The sequence below is a fragment of the Phragmites australis genome, chromosome 18, assembly GCF_958298935.1.
Source record: "Phragmites australis chromosome 18, lpPhrAust1.1, whole genome shotgun sequence".
NCBI lineage: Eukaryota > Viridiplantae > Streptophyta > Magnoliopsida > Poales > Poaceae > Phragmites > Phragmites australis.
This window is the reverse complement of record NC_084938.1, coordinates 18,313,963-18,320,848: the sequence shown is the minus strand read 5'-3', so window position 1 is coordinate 18,320,848 and position 6,886 is coordinate 18,313,963.

The window sequence follows — 6,886 nt, the reverse complement described above, 5'->3', positions numbered from 1 at the left end:
TTGCTGATAATTTATTGACCCTCTGACTTGGTGTGGAGTGGTGGCAACAAGATTGTGCAGGGATGCGGATACCCTTATCTTTATGACTAAAGCTCCGAAGTGAAGACGAAGCATAAGTGATCAAAAGAGATGTTAGTGGTGAGACCTCGGCTTGGTGGCTTGGTGGCTCATCGTTCTTGAGGTCTTGTTTTAGTGAGTTGGTAGCTCAAGAGCCAGGATTGGAAGAGACTTGGCGATCGAGAGCATATCCTTTGTAGAGTTTCAACGTGGACTAAGGGTGACTTGTGTGCCACCGATACCACGGGATAAAAATCCCTTGTACCGAGTTTGTCTTGAACCTTATTTACGTTTCTGCATTTACATACTTGCAATTTACCTTACTAGAGTAGGTTGCAATACTCTTGAGCGGTAGAGTAGACACATTAGATAAACCTAGAGCACATTTAGATATAATTTGAGATAGGTTTATCTTGTAAAATTTTTGGAGCTATTAGTTTCTAAGTGTCCTAATTCATCATCCCTCTTAGGATGTTATTGATTCTCACAATTGGTATCAGACCCTCATGCTCTTGATAGGTTTAACCGTCTAGAGTTGTGACGTTCGGGGTTGGGATGGATACTTATAGTGGTCCATATTTCGACGACACTAATTTTTCCTGTTGGAAAATTCTAATAATATATTATTTGCAAGCTAAAGGTTTAGATGTTTGGATAATCACCGAGGAATGGATGAGGCAATGCCTCACAAACAAATAAAGATAATTAGATGAATTGACAAAGAGTATCCTTATATCATCTTTATATGTTGATGCATTTAATCGTATTTATTCTCTCACCAATGCACATGATACTTAGAATAGTTTCATTAAAACATATGAAGCCACAAAGGATGGCGCAATAAGAAATATCATGTGCTTGTTACTAAGCTGAATAGCATCAAACAATTTACCGATGAAAGTGCTAATGACATGTACTCACGTTTGAATATTCTTGTCAATGAGATCAATAGGCTAGGTTTGACACAAATTAAAGATGATCAAGTGGTGAGAAGAATACTTTAAACTCTTCTTTCGAAGTATAAGTTGATTGTCTTCATCATCTATAATAATCACGACATGAGCAAGATGACTCCAAGCTAAGTTCTAGGAAAGATCACCGCCCATGAGATGACCATAAACATGGGGATTGAAGCTTCTACTTCATCTGATACCAAGAACCTTGCTCTCATAAGCAAGCAAGCTCAATACTAACACATGAAATCAAGGATGAGGAGATAAAAGTAAGAGTCAAGCTCAAAAGAAGATGATAGTGATCAAGATGAGGAGAGCTATGAAGAGGATGATCAAAACACATCAACATAAAGAAATTGATCCTAAGATGGCTAAGCTCGTATTATAAGTAAATAAGAATATCAAGAGGATCAATGCCAAGATTGTTCATCCAATCTCTTTAAAGACTTGATCAAAACAATTGATCACTACGAACAAGAGGAAGGCAAGAGGAAGAAACAAACCATTTGCAAGCATGGGAAGATGGGTGGGTGAAGATGAAGATTCAAGCTCAAGCGATGAGAGCTTCACCATCCACTCCTCCAAGAGAAACTCTTTCTAAAGGTAATCATCACGCAAGTCATCATCGTACAAATTATCTCACAAGTGCCTTATGGCCAAATATATGAATAGCGATGTAAGTGATGATAAATTCAATGAGAATTCTCCCTCTTAATAAGAACTTCTTCATTTGATTAATGAGAAACAAAGGACCCTTAACAAAAAATTAAAAGAGCTTAAAAAATTTAATGCATTTAATGACATTTATGCTACCTTTGTTTCTAATTATGAACAATTATTAAGAAAATTTAATTTGCTAAACAAAGAGTATAAAGAGCTTAAGGCTAAATTTGAGTGCATTGAATCTCAAATTAAGGTCCCTTTGAAGCAATCTACCTCTCTTTTTAATTTCAATTCTAAGGTAGATGCCTCCATTTCTTGTGATGATTTGATTGATTTATCTAGCTCACCCTTTTGTAATGAGACATGCATTAAGAATATTGTTGTAGAACTATCTAATGAACTCATTGTATAAGAGAATGATGAGCTCAAGCAAGAAGTGAAGAAACTAAAGAATAACTTGACAAGATTAAAAGGTAAAAACTATGCCCAACATTCTCAAGATAACCATGTTACAATGGTGAAGAAGTTTACAGAGGGGTCCACCATGATATGCTTCAAGTGCTATCAAGAATGTCACAAGTCCTTTCAATGTAAGCAAATCAAGATGGAGATCAAGGAGAATAAGAAGATCATGAACCTCTCCAACAAAACCTTCAATATCTACACCAAGTCCAACTACAAGATTAAGACCAAGAACAACCACTACAATTTCAAGAAGAAGAACAATGATAAAGTGGTTGTACAAATAGTTGGGAGAAAGGACCAGAGGTGGAACCAACCCATTTGGGTGCCAAGGAAGTCATCACCAATATGAAGGGACCTCAATCGGTTTATGTTCCAAAGAAGACTTGAGTCCATAAGTCGACTCGGGGATTTAGAGACTTGGCTTACAAGATGGAGTGAAGATTCAAGTAAAGAAACTAAGTGTACTAAATTGGGCACAATAATGAAGATCATAATCATTATATACCCAAATTCTCATCTAAAGGTAAATAAGGCAAATGCACTAGATGCTAAATCTCTAAATTGATGAATTTACTTGCCTTGTTTATGATTACATACTCTCAATTCAATTTATTGTAATGTCTAGTGTAGGTTTTTTCATATGGCAGGTGTTTGTGTTCCTCTCTTTTTTATGAGCAACCTACATGATTTATTAGTTGTAGGTTCTTTTAATGGAACTAGTTTTACAATTTGTATCTTTCATGTTCCATGATCCAATCTATAGGAAAAATCTCTATTGTTATCAATAACAAGTGCATATCTCTCACAAGTATTCAACACTTGTATGCATACATTCAGGGTGAGTATATCCTATGGGTTGTGATTTTGAGACTAACATGTATTTCAAGTAATATCTTTCGTAGTTTAATAGAGTGATCAACAAGTCCTCGGATGTATGCAATGTTTAAAGACTTAAATTTGTATCATTGTGAATTTATTTATTTATTTAAGCTACCTCCATGCATAATATGGCTTAAACTTCCATCTTGATATATTGTCTAGTTGTGCATATGTCTCTCTTTTATCATATGTATACATACATATAGGGGAGTTTAAATTATATTATGTGAGTTTCATAAATTGTGATCCGTGTGCTTTCATTCCAATTGGTGGCATATTCGTGAAATATTATCCCCGCAAGTGGTATCATTTCATTGGATCATGATTTATGAAGCTCTCTCCTGTGTGCCCTAATACTCTTTCTTGAATCCAATATATGTTTGTAGCCCTTTTTAAGATTGTTGACAAAGGGAGAGAAGTTTGACGACCAAAGCAAGAAGCATGTCCAGTGGAGAACAAGCAAGATGCCAAGGTTGACAAAGGGAGACTCATCTACATTTGATATCAAAAGCATGCAACGAAGCTCTTATATGAGTCGATCAAGGGAGATAGTGGCAATGGAAAAAAAACCATAACAAAAGAGGGGATTAAGTGGTAAGAACATGTATTCAAGTAATGTGGTACGACTTTGTACTCTCTACAATTGGTATTATTTATTATTTACCACTTGCTTTGGTTGTGTTATCATCAATCACCAAAAAGGGAGAGATTATAGCAAAAAATGACTTTATTAGACCACAATTATGATTTTGGTGATTAATAATAACATAGTCATTGAGACTAACATGTTTATCAAGAATATATGTTATAAGTCTTATGGATGTAGTACATCAATAAGCCACCATAGCCCGGATAAAGTTTGGTTGAATTGGAGAAGTCCTAGGAAAAATGTGCTCACCGGATAGGCCGGTGCTGGAAGAATTGTACGCACTGAAGCTTTATATCCAAAGGCAGCTTTACCTCACCGGATGGTCTGGTCTCAAATGGGCAGAAGCAGCGGAGCCTTGTTGAAAAAGGGGAGAATGCATATAGCTTCACCGGATGGTTTGGTGATCATCGGAGGACCAAGTCAGACTAATTCTTCCAGAGAAGAATCTAAGCACATAAGAATGAAGATCAACTCACCGGAAGGTCCGATGCCCGTGTTGAACACACCGGAGGCTTCACACTGGAGTATTTTCCGCAGAAGCATTTTCAAGAGTTGAAGATCGAAGAATACCTTACCGGATGGTCTAGTGATCAATGCTGTGAGCACCAGAGGCTCACACCGGAGCATTTAACAGTGTGTGTGAAAAATCCTAAGAAGATGAAGCTATACACACCGGAAGGTATGGTGATCAGAAGATCAATACACCGGACAGTTGAACAGTGAAGAAGTTGGCTCAGTCAGGCTCAAGTATACACACTGGATAATCTGGTGATGGAGATAAAGTATACACTGGATAATCTGGTGTTCAGAAGTGGTTCTGAGTGAGTTCTAATAGCTAGTTTCTGAGGTTGTACACACCAGATGGTCCAATGCTTGTACTACTACTGTCACTGGATCATCCGTTGTTCACAGTAAAGTTGAGCCATTATAGCAACGGCTAGTTGGCAAGTTTGACGCTATAAATACCTACTCACTCAGCCATTTGAAGGTGCTGGAGTCCAAAGAATCCCATATACACTTGAGAAGACATCCAAGCTACCAAAGTGGTTAAAGTGTTCATCTAAGGCAATTAAGTACACCATTAGAAAGTGATTAGTGTTTATAAGACTAGAGATAAGTGTGTTAGATGCTACAACCTAGAGAGTGGATCAAGAAGTGATCCAATCGTGTACTGAGAGATACGCCGGTGCCTTGGAGTCTTTGTAACTCATCAGTAACTTGTTGATCCTCTGACTTGGTGTGAAGAGGTAGCAAGAAGATTGTGCGGGGACGTGGATGCCCTTGTATTTGTGACTAAAACTCCAAAATGAAGATGGCGCATAAGTGACCGGAAAAGACTTGAAGACCAGAAGCATATCTTTTGTGGAGCTCCAACGTGGATTAGGGGTGACTTGTGTGCCACCGATATCACAAGATAAAAATCTCAAGCCGAGTTTGTCTCTCAACCTTATTTAAGTTTCCGCATTTACATACTTGCAATTTACATTGTTAGAGTAGGTTGCAATTCTCTTTAGCGGTAGAGTAAACATATTAGATAAACCTAGAGCATATTTAGATAGAATTTGAGATAGATTTATCTTGTAAAGTTTTTGGAGCCATTAGTTTTTAAGTATCCTTATTCACCCTATATTAGAACGTCACCAATCCTCACACTAGTACATAGCAATCAACAATCTTATAGGGCCTTCTTAGTGTGTAGCTAAACTAGAGATTACCTGAAGTACACTTCTAATCACATACATGTGAAAGTGAGTGGTTGCCCAAAAAAAATTAAACATGTGATTAACCTAATCCTCTTACTATCCTACTTACATGCAGGCTGGTATGTGAGAGGAAAAACTGAGAATGAGCGGAGCAGTGCCCAAGCAGCATCACGCAGCGTGAAGACTACATGAAGCATGGTGGTTGTGTGCTCGTGTGTGGCTATATGGGTTCTAGAATGACTACAGAAGCATGCATTGGATACTCCCAAGGTGCACTAGACTCAAGGGACTACTAGAAGATCAGCAGTGAAGGTAGAACTAGGTCAAGATGGCAGGGACCCGAGCTGTGGAGGTCGGCGTGGCCAAGCAATTAGCAGTTGGCTTCCTGGATATTGAGGAGCAAAACGGAATCAGTGATGTGCGGTGATCATCACTGGGGTTTAGCTCGGCCAAGAATACTCACTCGAGCGGCTATGTGGAATGACGGAAATTGCCGACGTCGAGGAGGATGGCTACGCTCTCGCCAAACGGGGCGAGCTCGCAAACTTGGTGTGGTCAAGTGAGGTGAGAGATAGGGAACAAGAGAGATGGCATGCTCTGCTTAGCTTTATAGCTAGAGAAGGGAGATAGCGCATGGTGGCGTCACCATGCCGTGCACTTGGCGCGAGGCAAGCAGCAAAACGAAGAGGGAGCCAAGGCGCACGGACGCGTAGAGGTGAGCGGATTTGAGAGAGGGGATATGGAGGAACAACAAGCGCATAGGGGACATTTCCGTGCGAGATGGACGACTTCCTCGGCTGATAGCGAGAAGCCAAGAATATGGAGCGGCGTGGTGAGTGTCCATCACCGTTACATCGTGGGAACAGAGCGAGGAGAACGATGACACTGGTGTCGTTCGTGTTATGGCAGTTGGCTGATTTGGGCTAGCCCAGACGAGAGTAAACAATCCACTGGAGGGAAAATGGCTCGCGGTGCATGTTGTAGCTTATATTTTATTTTTAACTAAGACAATCTTCTATTTTTGAAGCCTATTCAGATATGCTCAAAAATTCTATCAAAATTACCAAAAATACTACATACCTTTAAGTGTACTAGTTTAAAGTTTTGTAACTTTTAGCTAAGCCGAATTTTCTCAGAATTCAAACAAGATTCTATGCATATAAAAACATGATTTTTGATGCATAAAAAATTCAAGAAAATTAAAATAAAATCTCATAAATACATTAACACCAAACAAATCAATCACCATAGATTGAACACACCAAATGAATTCCAAAAGAAAAGGGAAAGTAATCCAATTTATCCTTCCAAAGTTTAAAGAAGCTTGATTTCTTCAAAATTAAACTCGTTATCTCGGATTAAAAATAATTAATTATATCAAAAACTACAACCTAAGATTTTAGGATGTTACATCAGAGATCTTATCCAACTTTTTTCACAAAATAAATATCGATTTCGACATGATGCTAGGAAACTAGGGCAAGCAAAAGACCCGGTACATGAGTACATGACCGTAA